General features: G+C 45.2%; 2 long non-coding RNA genes across 2 annotated transcripts in view; both read left to right on the top strand.

Annotated features, from left to right (window-relative positions):
* LOC310842168 overlaps window positions 1-12,992 on the top strand; it is a 77,126-nt gene extending 64,134 nt beyond the window's left edge. The window contains exon 3 of the long non-coding RNA XR_014562957.1: window positions 12,942-12,992. This is a non-coding gene — a long non-coding RNA (uncharacterized lncRNA). The remainder of the gene's footprint in view (window positions 1-12,941) is intronic.
* On the top strand, window positions 5,348-7,159 carry LOC310842294. Its single transcript, XR_014563063.1, has 3 exons — window positions 5,348-5,484; window positions 6,176-6,307; window positions 6,871-7,159. It is a non-coding gene; the product is annotated as an uncharacterized lncRNA (long non-coding RNA).
* Window positions 12,993-13,986: the final 994 nt, after the last annotated feature.

Below are 13,986 nucleotides of genomic sequence, written 5' to 3'. Positions count from 1 at the left end.
ACAGTACTCCAGGTGAGGTCTGACCAGAGCAGAATACAGTGGCACTATTACTTCCCTTGATCTAGATGCTATACTCCTATTGATGCAGCCCAGAATTGCATTGGCTTTTTTAGCTGCCACGTCACACTGTTGGCTCATGTCAAGTTTGTGGTCAACCAAGACTCCTAGATCCTTTTCACATGTACTGCTCTCAAGCCAGGTGTCACCCATCTTGTATTTGTGCCTCTCATTTTTTTTGCCCAAGTGCAATACTTTACATTTCTCCCTGTTAAAATTCATCTTGTTTGTTTTGGCCCAGTTCTCTAATCTGTCAAGGTCGTTTTGAAGTGTGATCCTGTCCTCTGGGGTGTTAGCCACCCCTCCCAGTTTGGTGTCATCTGCGAATTTGATCAGGATGCCCTTGAGTCCATCATCCAACTCGTTGATAAAGATGTTGAATAACACCGGGCCCAAGACAGAACCCTGTGGCACCCCACTAGTCACTCTTCTCCAGGATGAAGAGGAACCATTGATGAGCACCCTTTGGGTTCGGTCAGTCAGCCAGTTACAAATCCACTGAGTGTTTTAAATTTAAAATTAAGTGTTTTAAATTTGCTGTTAGCTGCCCTGAGCCCGGTTTTCTGAACTGGGATGAGCGGGGAGTAAATAAATTATTATTATTATTATTATTATTATTATTATTATTATTACTACTACTACTACTAATACTACTACTACTACCCTGCTCCGGAAGGTAGAGCCGAAACCAGTGGATTCAAATTCCACAAATGGAGATTTTGACTGAACATTGGGAAGATCTTTCTGAGGGTAAGACTTGTTTGACAGTGATATGGACTCCCTCAGAAGGTGGGGGAGTCTGTAAAGAAAAGGAAGGTACGTTCTTTCTCATGTTGTGGAATTGTAAAATAATTAAAAATTATTGGGTTGTGATCTGTAATGAAATGAAAAGAATGTTTAAGATAACCTTTCTTTAAAGAGCAGAAGCTTTTTTATAAGGCATTACAGGTCAAGATTTACCAAAAGACAAGAAGGAATTATTTATGTATGCTACAACAGCGGCTAGAACTTTATTAGCTCAAAGGCGGAAAAGTGAAGAAATGCCAACAGAAGAACAGTTGCAAAAAAACTGATAGAATATGCTGAAATGTCAAAGCTGACTGAAAGACTTAGGGATAAGGACAGTACAGTGGTACCTCAGGTTACATTACATATTGCTTCAGGTTACATACGCTTCAGGTTACACACTCTGCTAACCCAGAAATTGTGCTTCAGGTTAAGAACTTTGCTTCAGGATGAGAACAGAAATCGTGCTCCTGTGGTGCGGCGGCGGCAGCAGGAGGCCCCATTAGCTAAAGTGGTGCTTCAGGTTAAGAACAGTTTCAGGTTAAGAACGGACCTCCGGAACAAATTAAGTACTTTACCCGAGGTACCACTGTACATATTTTTTAAAAGACTGGGAACCTTTTGTGATGTATTTAAAAAAAAAACAATGTAAGGAAATGGACTCACTTGCAGGGTTTGACTAAACACTTACAGCCAACAAAATATAAATAGAAAACATGAATATGTGGTTAAAATATTAAGAAGATAATTATAATGTATAATTGTTCATTTTATTACATTAGGGATTAGATGATAAGCAGAAGAAATGAATGTGTTACAAACCAGAAGGGGAAGTTGGGGGAAGTACTGGGGGAGGGGGTAATTGGGAATTTATTTTGTGATTATTTTACCAGCAGTGATTGTGTCAAAATTTGTTGTAAAACCTAATAATTTATTTCTTTTTAAGTATGGTGGTGGACTCTTCTTCAATGGAGGTTATCAAGCAGAGATCGAATGGCCACCTGTCAGGGATTCTTTAGCTTGGACTAGATGACCCTTGGGGTCCCTTTCAACTCTAGGATTCTATGATAAATGCCATTTTGCTCCATTTTGACCTGGCATTGCTGTCCCCCACTCTCCCCCACCTCTCTCTCCTCCTCCCCCCAACCTCCTTCTGATCTGGGCCAATTCCCAATTCCTCTGTGTTTCACGGAAGCAGCTGCCTGTTACTTCACACACCTTTGCTGCCTGTGGACATTCGCTGATCATGGAGCAATATTTGTCTGCCTTGGAGCCAGACATGGTGAGGAAACAGAACTCAGCGGTGAGACCACAGGCTGCTGCATCTTGCCTGCTGCACCTTGCACTTCAGTCTCTTGGGAAAGGATGCTGAAGACGTCCCATGTCTGTGTAGGTTGCAAAAGATGAGCAGATGCCCTGGAAGTTTCACAGGACAAGACACAGCACAGACCAACAGCTCACGGCCGGCATTAATACTCCTCCCCCAGAATAATATGGGAATGTGACCCTCACTTTTGAGCCCCCATCTCTCTCCCACGGACACATAAATTCACAACAGTGCACACAATTTTATACCAATGCCTGCCATTGCCAACACAATCAAAACCAAGTGTTGCTTCAGCAACTACAAGTAAAATGCAAACAGCACAACACACACTTTCAGGCAATTCAGAAAAGGAGGGTCAAACCTTCCCTTTCTTTGGAAAATTGGATATGGAGTCTGATTGAGGGCTTGGAAGGGCAATGGCACAGTTTGGTGCTGGAATGATTGGGCTGTTTCCAAGACTGCTGTCCTGTTCAGGCAAGAGATTTCTGCTTGGTATAGGACATTTCCCTCTTCCCTGAAGACTCCCCCCAGGCAGTGGCCTAGCGTGGGGGGTGCAGAGGGGGCCGGCCACACCAGGCGCAACATCGGGGGGCCGCTCGCCGCCTCCGGAGTCGCCGAAGAGCCTCGGGTGCAGGCTGTAGCAGAGCCCCATGTCTCGCGGAACCGACGAGCTGTGCGCGCGTCCGGGCTGAAGGCGTCCGGCAGGCAGCGGTTCTCAGCGCTCGCTGCGGTCCCCGCGCATCAGGGCCGCGGAGGGCGCGCCAGGCAGCCCCTCCTCACAGCAGCTGGGCCATGTTGCATTTTCCTCGCCTCTCTGCCCTCCTCCTCCTCTGGGCAAGCGGCGGCGTTTGGGCGGCAGCGCCAGCGGCAACTCGCCTCAGATCACCTGACACGGAGTGTGACCCTCACTTTTTAGCCCCCATCTTTCACCCACGGATGCATAACTACACAACAGTGCACACAATTTCATACCAATGCCTGCCATTGACAACAAGATCAAAACTAATTCAGCACTACAAGTAAAATGCAAACAGCACAACACACACATTCAGACCATTTGGAAAAAGAGAGTAAAACCTTCCCTTTCTTTGGAAAAATGGATATGGAGTCTGATTGAGGGCTTGGAAAGGCAATGGAACAGTTAGGTGCTGGAATGATTGTGTTGTTACCAAGGCTGCTGTCCTGTTCAGGAAAGAGATTTCTGCTTGGTATAGGACATTTCCCTCCTTTCCCCCTGAAGACTCCCCCCAGGCACCTCAAAATCTGCTCTAAAGATTGGAATGATTCTGCAGATCAGATTTTGGTGGTTCCTGGGGCAGAGATGGGTTATGGGAAGTGTTTTCCCACCTGGGGGAGGTGTGCTGAGTTTTGTCCTTGCACCAGGCACCACTGAAATTTGAAAGATCAATTTCCACCACTTTCCAGGGAGAGGAGAGGAATCAGGAGTCAATTTGTGAATCTGGAGAAAAGCCATTGAGCTGCAGGTGTTGGAGGGAAAGCCCAGGTGGAAATGATGGTATGAGATGTGGATCTGAAGGACTTTGCATGAGAAGAGCCCTGAAACGGACCAGCCCAAAGGCCTGTCTAGTCCAGCACCCCTTGCTCTCTCCCACAAGCTCACACTCTCTTTTGTAAACCAACAAGAGACAAAAAAGCAGCATAGAAATGCAAAATCTCCGAGCAGCCACAGCCTCACATGGTCCTGCATGGGGCGATGGGAGTAGGAGACCCAAACATCTGGAGGGCACTAGGTTGGTGAAGGCTGTGATGTGACCTGTGTCCAGATCTCCCATCTTCCCCCTTTGGTCCCCATCCCAACAAGGACTTCAAGACTTGTGTTCTTGCTCTCTGCCACAGTGGACATTTCTTTTGTGGTCTACCATCATTATACTTTCCATTCTGATGATTATCGTCATTTAAACCTCCAACGAAGTTGATGTTGAAGGATCATTGCTTCAACACTGATGAGGGGGCAATAGCAAAGAACCTTCAGCATCCAAAATAAACCAAAAATGGGAAGCAGAAGAACATTAATTTATTTACAAATAAGCCCCTTTTTTGGCCCTCATCAAACATTGAAATGCAAAGTTGAAGCAAAGTGTAAGAATCTCTGAGAAGATATGCCTTTCATTTCCCCCGCTATTTGTCCTCCAAATATGGAAAAGAAAAGGCATTATCTCAAAAGGATGCTAAGAAATCACACTGTCATTCTTCAATTGATTGCTTGCCGGTGGGGTCCTCTTTGTGTTTTTGCCAGGGAAATGGGAGAAATTAAATTCAACATAATGGCTACACAAACCCATACAGTGGGGTACCAGTAGCCATTGATAACCCACAAATAAGAGCCTACCAAAACCATCTAATTTGGTGGCACGATCTCCTGTAGGAGCAAACTCCATTCTTTAACTGTGTGCTGTGAAGGATCTTTTTCAAATGCATTATCTGAAGAAACCTTAACTCTGCAAAGGGTATAAGGAGTTCCCTGCTGGATCAGACCAGCAGCCTACAAGAGTCAACCATTGCTGGGAATGGCAACAAGAAGGCTACCAGAAACTCACATGTGAGAAACAGCCATGGCCTCGCTTGTGATTGTGAAAGCAAAATAAAAAAATTCCTTCCAGTAGCACCTTAAAGACCAACTAAGTTAGTTCTAGGTATGAGCTTTCGTGTGCATGCACACTTCTTCAGATACACGAAAGCTCATACCTAGAACTAGCTTAGTTAGTCTTTAAGGTGCTACTGGAAGGAATTTTTTTATTTTGTTTTGACTATGGCAGACCAACACGGCTACCTATCTATAACTTGTGATTGTGAGCAACTGGAGTTCAGAGAGTGAAGCAGTGGAAGGAAAAGAGAGCCCTGGGAGGGCCCTGATAGCCCTCTCCTCCAAGAACGTGCTTTTCCTCTATTAACTTCATGGCAAACTCAATGCATAGCTGGGAAATTAATTCTCCAAAGCCCTAGTTTCAGAAACAACTCTCTCTGCTTCTCTTTGTCAGTCAGTGACACTAGCCTGGTTTGTGGTCATTCATCCATATTTGGTTTTGAACAAGAGCATTACTCAAATCCAGACAGCAATTCTCATCTTCTTCTGCCCCACAGGGATTGTGACATCTATCCTGTAAAAGACATTTGGCTTCCCACAAGGTTTCAGCAGTCCTCCATCCACCCATAAGTAGAGGGACCTCTCCTTCCACTGTCAACTGCTCTTCCACTTAGCTTCAGGCATCTCCAGGATTCCCACCAACCTCCAGCTATGAAGATCTTCTGCCTCCTCTCTCTCACCTTCCTCCTCCTGATGCTGGTGGCTCCAGGTAAGGCCTTCTTCTCAGATGCTTCTTCTCTGAGCTCCACAGTTCTCAGCTTTATTCCTTTTAAACCTGCCTCTGAATCCCACATGCAGGGAATCCCAAAGGGATGGGTGGGGAATTCTCTTGCCCCTCTGTCCCCCTTGAGAACTTCCCAAATGGGGCATCTGATTGGCCACTGTGAGACCAGGTTGATGGACTTGATTCCAGCAGCCAGGCTCTTAGGATCTGATTGCCATCCCAATCCTAAAGTATGGGATCTGATCCAAAGAAGCTGTTGCTATATAATCCGTAATAACACATTTCAGTGCATTCAGCTTTGTGATGGGGAAGAAAGTGGGCCAGTTTCCTGGGCAAGAGAACCTCTCTCTCCAAGGTTGCTAGTGTCCACCAGGGAAGCCAGTGACTCTGACAAAGGTTTTCCTACCACCTTGGCTCAAACTTCCTGCTGAAGGCGCAGGTAGGAGGGTTAGGGCCTCACTCTCCATCCCAGCCCCTTTCCTGCATTCATCCTGCACTAGCCTCCCCCAACCTGGTGCCCTCCAGACGTCCTGGCCAGCAGGATTGTTGAGGAACAAAGGGTGCAAGGTGTAGAAGGCCAGTCCTGGGAGATGGAGCAGCCTTCCCAGGTGGATCCCCTTCTTGGTAGTTGCATCTCCCTCTCTTAGTTTACTTTTCTCCTCCCTTTCCCCTGCAGATTTCACCGGAGCTCAACGTCCCACCCAGGATTGCCAGAACAATGGGGGCAGCTGCAGAAAAACCTGCAACAAAGGCGAGAAGGAGATTGGGAAGTGTTCGGGAGACAGGCGTTGCTGCAAGCGCAGCTAAGGTGAGTTATAGGCAAAACCATACCTGTGCCTGGAAATACGTCTGTGGCATCTCAAAGAGACATGACTCCAAAGGCCAGAGAGTTACAGCTCTGCTTCTTCCCCCTGTCTTTGACCCTTAACAGCCACAATGGGGGGCCCTGGCTAGATTTGCCCGAATGCTAAATTGACTGTTTTTGGTTTGGACCTTGAGAATTCCCTGATGACATTTGGAGCCACTTGACTCCATCAACTTAAAAAATAGGAGTAGGATAACTGAGCTACATGTGGAACAAGGCTTTTAAAAGCCTGGAGGGCAGCCTTTGTCAACCAGGTGCCCACCACATATATTGGAGTACGTCTCCCATCAGCTCCAGAAAGTGCATGGAGCAGTTTGGGTTTGGGATGGAGACCACTCCCAACTTCTCTACATCCAGCAGAAAGTTTAAGCTGAACTCCACTCCTCCACCATGTGAAATCCGACTTCCAATAGCATTTGGCTCTTTGGTCTTCAGGGGGTCCCTGGCCTCTTTTGAGCACCCCCGATATTCACAGTGTTTCCTCTCTTTTTCATTTCACTCTACAGCAGACCCATCACGCATCACCTCTGACAAAAGGAAGACCACCCCGCTTCATCTCTGGAGATGCAGCTGCCTTGACTGCACCTCTGCAGAAACCTCTCTGCTCACTGCTGCTGCTGCTGCTGAAGGCGCTTCTGGGAAGGATCCGTCACAGCCCAATCCTTTCTGCCCGTTTACTCTAGAGCAAGTCCTGCTGTGCTCAGTGAGGCTGGCATCTTTGTAAATGGGTTTAGGATTGGGTTTGTCTGCTCATTTGCTTTGGTTTTTCCTTTCAATAAATGCAAGCATTGGAAACCTCTGTGTGGTGGTGCCTTGTATGAAAAGGGGCGCTGGGTTGGGGTGGGGGCTCTGCCAGTTCCTCTCCATACTGTGACTTTCCTTTGGTTTTGGAGTAACTGGCATGTGCTTCAGCATCCTTTCCTGAGAGGCTGAAGTGCAAGATGCAGCAGACAAGGTGTGGAGCCTGTGGTCTCACCACTGAGTTCTGTTTCCTCACCATGCCTGGCTCCAAGTCAGACAAATATTGCTCCATGATCAGTGAATGTCCACAGGCAGCAAAGGTGTGTGAAGTAACAGGCAGCTGCTTCCGTGAAACGCACTGGAATTGGGAATTGGCCCAGATCAGAAGGAGGTTGGGGGGGGAGAGGTGAGTGAAAGTTGGGAACAGCAATGCAAGGTCAAAAGGGAGCAAAATGGCATTTATCATAGAATCCTGGAATTGTAGACTTGGAAGGGTCCCTGGGTGGCTCAAAAATATGTATAAAACCATCATAATACATTAAACATCAAACTTTAAAAAACTTCTGTATACAAGACTGCATGTTTCATAAACAGGAATTGAGCGCCTCACCTTCAAGGAAAGTGAATTTTGGGCAAACACTGAAACTCCTGGGATTTCTCCATGCTCAGCAATTTGGGTGCTGTGTAACAATATTATCAAGGAATCCTCAATGCTTTTGGTATTGCTGCTCCCCATTCCCACCATTTCACACACCCCAATATCACCTTCTGATCTGGGCCAATTCCCAAGCTCACTGTGCTGAATCTGGCAGTTGCTTCACCCAACTTTTTTTTTTTTTATAAATTTTTATTGAAGATTTTTTAAGTTACCATACAAATAAAGAACAGAATAACACATGTCATGACATATTTTCTTAACTTCTTTGGACTCCCTCACGTCTCCCGCTCCTGCGTTCCTAATTAATAAATATCTAACCAGCAATTTATCTCCTTATTTCCATTCTTATTATCTATTTTTCCAGTGTTATATCTCTAGTTTTAGATATCATTTATTCAAACCTGAAAAATTAATATTTAGCCTAATAATTATCCAAAATTTGTCTTTTCTTAAATTTAACTTATCTTCATATTTCACTTCATCTAGCTTAATGGTGCCAAGTTATTTGTAATCTAGCATCCTTCTTAACATTCATACAATTTACAATGTTTCTGTAGGTAGGTCTTGAATTTCTTCCAATCTTCTTCTACCGTCTCCTCTCCCAGGTCTCGGATTCTGCCAGTCATCTCGGCCAGTTCCATGTAGTCTATCAGTTGCATCTGCCATTCTTCCAGTGTGGGTAAATCTTGGGTTTTCCAGTGCTTGGCAACGAGTATCCTTGCTGCTGTTGTTGCATACATAAAAAATGTTCGATCCTTCTTTGACACCCTCTGGTCGACAATACCCAGAAGGAAGGCCTCTGGTTTCTTAGGGAAGGTATACTTAAATACCTTTTTCAGCTCATTATAAATCATTTCCCAGAAAACCTTCACTCTAGGGCAGGTCCACCAGAGGTGAAAGAAAGTTCCTTCGTTTTCTTTACATTTCCAACACTTATTATCAGACAAATGGTATATTTTTGCAAGTTTGACTGGGGTCATGTACCATCTATATATCATTTTCATAACGTTTTCTTTCAAAGCATTACATGCAGTAAAGTTCAGCCCAACAGTCCACAACCTTTCCCAGTCTTCAAACATGATATTATTCCCAATGTCCTGTGCCCACTTTATCATAGCCGATTTGACCATTTCATCTTGTGTGTTCCATTTTAACAGCAAGTTATACATTCTTGAAAGTACCTTAGTCTTAGGCTCTAACAGTTCTGTTTCCAACTTCGATTTTTCCACCTGGAATCCTAGCTTTTTATCAAGTTTAAAAACTTCTTTAATCTGAGCATAATGTAGCCAATCTCGCACTTTATCTTTCATTTTTTCCATACTCTGCAATTTACAATTATCTCCATCTTTTTCTAATATTTCCCAATACTTCGGCCATTCGGCCTCCATATTGAGTCTTTTCCGGGCCTTAGCTTCCAATGGTGAAAGCCACCTTGGAGTTTTATGTTCTTTTTTTTTTTAATCTTTTTATTGAGTTTCACCACCTTGGAGTTTTATTTTCCAGTAAGTCTTTGTATTTTGTCCAGACATTAAACACTGCTTTTCTGACAATATGGTTCTTGAAAACCTTGTTAATCTTAACCTTGTCATACCATAAATATGCATGCCAACCAAAAGCATTGTTAAAACCTTCCAAATCCAGTACATCAGTGTTTTCGAGAAGCAGCCAATCTTTTAGCCAGCAGAAAGCTGCTGATTCGTAGTACAACCTTAAGTCTGGCAGGGCGAAGCCCCCTCTTTCTTTCACATCAGTTAATATCTTAAACTTGATTCTGGGCTTTTTGCCCTGCCAGACAAATTTAGAAATATCTCTCTGCCACTTCCCAAAGCACTCCGTTTTGTCCACAATCTGTAAAGTTTGAAACAAAAACAGCATTTTTGGCAATACATTCATCTTTATAGCAGCAATTCGGCCTAACAAGGAAAGTTTCAGTCTTGACCAACCTTCTAAATCTCTCTTAATTTCCAGCCAACATTTCTCATAATTATCCTTAAATAAACTCAAATTTTTTGCTGTTATGTTGACCCCTAGGTATTTTACTTTTTTAACCACATTTAACTCTGTCTCTTTCTGAAACCTTTCTGACTCTGTAACTGTTAGGTTTTTTTCCAGTACCTTAGTTTTTTGCTTGTTTAATTTAAATCCCGCCACCCGACCAAACTCTTGAATCAATTGTAATACCCTTTTCGTGCTAGATTCTGGCTCCTGTAAAGTCAAAACTAGGTCATCTGCAAAGGCTTTAAGTTTGTACTGACCTGAATTCCTTCAACCAACCGGTCTCCTCTAATCATGTTCAGGAGCACCTCCAGGACCGAAATAAATAACAGGGGAGAGATAGGGCAACCTTGTCGTGTTCCTTTTTCAATATTAAACTCTTCTGTCACCACATTATTGACTATCAATTTAGCCTTTTGTTCTGAGTAGATTGCGTCTATCCCGTTTTCAAAACCCCTTCCCACTCCCATCCCTTCCAAATTTTTCTTCATAAATTTCCAGGAAATATTGTCAAAGGCCTTCTCTGCATCTATAAAGATTAACACAGCTTTTGTATTGATATTTGTTTGTAGAAGTTCCAAGATATCAATAATGTTCCTTGTGTTAGCAAACAAATGTCTGCCTGGGAGAAAGCCTGCCTGGTCCTTATGAATTACTTCATTTAAAACTTTTTTAAATCTACTTGCTAAAATGTCTGCAAATATTTTGTAATCCACATTTAGAAGGGAGATGGGACGGTAGTTCTTGAGTTGTGTCTTTTCCATTTCCAATTTAGGTATCAGTGTGATGAAAGCTTCTTTCCACGATTCCGGCGCCTTCTTCCCCTCCAAAATTTCATTGCCAACCTCCATCAATGGATGTATCAAATAGTCTTTCAGTGTCTTATAGTACTTGGCAGTGAGCCCGTCTGGCCTTGGAGATTTGCCCAGTTGCATATTCTGAATGGCTTGTTCAATCTCTTGTCGTGTTATTTTGCAGTTCAGGATTGATCTATTTTCCTGTGATAGTTTTGGTAGTCCATTCTTTATCAAAAATTGCTCTATTTCAACCTCATTTTGCGGCCCTTGAGTGTACAGTTGTTTGAAATACCTCTTGAAATATCTCTGGAAGCTTCACCCAACTTTGCTGCCTGTGTGCATCCGATGGAGCAAGGCTTGTCCGTTAACTTGAAGCAAGACCAGGTGGGGAAATGGGACTTAGCCCTGTGACCACAGGTTCCTCACCTTGCCTGCTGGGTTTGAACTTTGGGCTCCTGGGAATTGCAAAAGACCAGCAACTGCCTGCTAAATGTTTCAGACACAGCCCAGACCAACAGCTCACGACTGGCACTGATACTTCTCCCCCTTCTCCAAAATTAAATTAAAAAGCCTTTTCCTCACCTTTGGGTGCCCATTTTTTTAAGCTGAAGTTGGATGGGCACCGGTCAGAGATTCCTGCATTGCAGGGGTTTGACTAGATGACACTTGGGGTATCTTCCGATGCTGAAGCTCAGAACCTCGTGAAGCTCAGGGCTTACCACATCCATCTTGCAAACGATGGTTGGCAACCCACAAGATTTCAACAGTCCTCGAGGCTCCTATAATTTGTATGACTGCTCCTTCCCCAGTGAACAGTTCTTCCACTTGGCTTCTGGTACCTCCAGGATTCCCACCAACCTCCAGCCATGAAGATCTTCTGCCTCCTCTCTGTTGCCGTCCTCCTCTTGATGCTGCTGGCTCCAGGTATGGTCTTCTTCTCACATGCTTCTTCTCTGAGCAGCTCCACAGCTCTCAGCTTTATTCTCAGCCATTTGCTGTGACTCCCAAAGAGGTGGGAACTTGCCCCTCTGTCTTCCTGGAGAATATCCCAAATGGGGCTTCTGTGAGAAGAGGATGCCCCCTGGGCAGATCCACCAGTCTAACACTTCTTATTACCTCATTTATAAGATCCATGGAAGCTGTTGCGTTCAAATCTGTAATAATGCCCTTCAGCACACTCAGCTTTGCGGTGGGTAAAGGAAAAGGCTAGTTTCCTGGGCAAGGCGGCTTCTCTCCCCCAGTTTGCCAGTGACCGCCCCGGGAAGCCAGTGACTCTGACACAGCCTTCCCTACCACCTTGGCTCAGACCCTGTCCTGAAGGTGCAGGGAGGCAGCAGAAGGGACTGACTCTGTGCTCCAGCCCTGCATTCTTCCTACACCAGCTTTCCCCAACCTGGTGCCCTCCAGGTGTCCAAGCCAGCAGGGCCATTCTGAAAGAAGAAGTTGTGGAAGGTGTGGAAGGTCACTCCAGAGAGACAGAGCCTTCAAAGCCTTCTTTTTCCTCCTCCAGATTTCACCAGAGCCAAAGTTGCTGTTCCGATATGTGAACGTATCGGTGGGAAATGCAGAAGATGGTGCCCGAAGCCACTTTTTATGTGTTCATCTGTCCTAATGTGTTGCCGTTATGGTGAGTTAAATCCAATCTTAGCTGTGACCAAAAAACCCAAATGCATGAGACTCATCGCTCTGTCCCCTCCCTCCACCTCCCTCTCTTAACCTTTCCAGCCAGTTTAAGGGGAACAATATTAATGTCTACACAGGGGGGTTGAAAACCCTTTCCTCTCCCCTTGTTGTCCCCATGAAAGGTCTCCAACCCTTTCAGCCACAACTCCCCTTAGCCTCCCTTGGCTCAAAAAACAGCTCTTCGTGGCATGAGAGGGTGGGGGCTCAGTCGCTGACCCTCCTCAAATAGCAAAGGCAACCTGTGTGAAATGTCCCTGTGAAGGTGGTTATTGAACCACAGAATTGTAGGGTTGGAAGAGAAATTCCAATGGCTGGGAGGGAAAGGGTTAAATGCACACCAGCGCACAAACAATGATCTTCTCAAATGTGTCTTCTCCTGGGGTTGTTTTCCTAAGAAGGAGGAGGAGGAGGAGGAGAAAAACCTCATTAGAAAAAAAAGTGTGTATGGCAGCCAAGCCCCACTCAAATTCCCCCAAGTGCATATATGAAATGCCCAGAGGTCTCTCTTACAATCATAGAATAGAAATGTAGCATTGGGAGGGACTGAAGGGGTCATCTAGTCCAACCCTCTGCAAAACAGACCCTCTGTGTGCAGTTTGAACTCTGACAACAGCAGCTCTTCTGCCTCCCAGTTGGAGTCACTGGTCTGGGTTTTCAGAACCAGCACCACCACCCGTTTTAACAGTGTTTCCTCTTCTCACAGGAGGGGGGTAACTCTGCAGATCTCCGGTGCAGGACCTCTGGTGAAAGGAAGACCACCAGTTCAAGAGGGAACTGTTCTGGCTACCTGTCTACTCACGACTAAGCCCCACTGTGTCCAGTGGGGCCTGACTCCTTAGTAAGTGGGCTCGGGATTGGAGCTTGGATTTGGTTTGCCTGCAAAAATGCTTTATCTTTTTCTTTTTAATAAATGCAAGCATTGGAAACCTTTGTGTTGGTTCATGTTGTGAAAAGGTGTGCTGGGTTGAGGGGATATTTGAGACAATGGACAAATATCAACAGGGCGCCACCACAGAAAAGTCCTCTTCTCTCATTTCCACCCTCCAAACCTCTTGCGAAGGAGGCACACGAAGAAGGGCTTCTGATGATTATCTCAGGGTCCAGGTCAGCTAATATGGGGAGAGGCTGTCCGTGAGATATTTTGGTCCTGAGCCCATGAGGTGTGTGAGAGGTGAGTTGGAAGGAGCCTGGAAGCTGGAGACACAGATTCTTGTTTGCTGTGCAGGGGACCCAAAGCTGTGACAAACTGAGAAGACTGATTTGGGGGATGTTAATGCTGTGATCTCATCCATTTTATACTCAAGCTCTCTCTATATGTTCATTAAAAAAACATATCACCTAAATACACCAAAGTCTCTGATCACCTTCAAGGAAACAGATCTCTGGGTAAACACTGAAGCTCTTATGCGTGCAGTATAAGAATATTTTCAAGGAATCCTCAAATGTGTTATCTGCTAGTTTTATCCAGCTCCATCCCTGAATCTGTTTCCATGGAAAGGGATGTCTTTGGCATTGCTGCTCCCCACTCCCACCATTCCACACACCCCGATATCATCTTCTGATCTGGGCTCATCCCCAAGTTCACTGTTCTGCATCTGGAAGTTGCTTCACCCAACTTTGCTGCCTGTGGGCATCCGATGGAGCAAGGCTTGTCCGTTAACTTGAAGCAAGACCAGGTGGGGAAATGGGACTTAGCCCTGTGACCACAGGTTCCCCACCTTGCCTGCTGGGTTTGAACTTCAGGCTCT

Source organism: Podarcis gaigeae (assembly GCF_964106915.1).
Source record: "Podarcis gaigeae genome assembly, chromosome: 3".
In the NCBI taxonomy this organism is placed as follows: Eukaryota; Metazoa; Chordata; class Lepidosauria; order Squamata; family Lacertidae; genus Podarcis; species Podarcis gaigeae.
The sequence above is the reverse complement of the archived record's forward strand: the minus strand, read 5'-3'. Positions and strand labels throughout refer to the sequence as shown.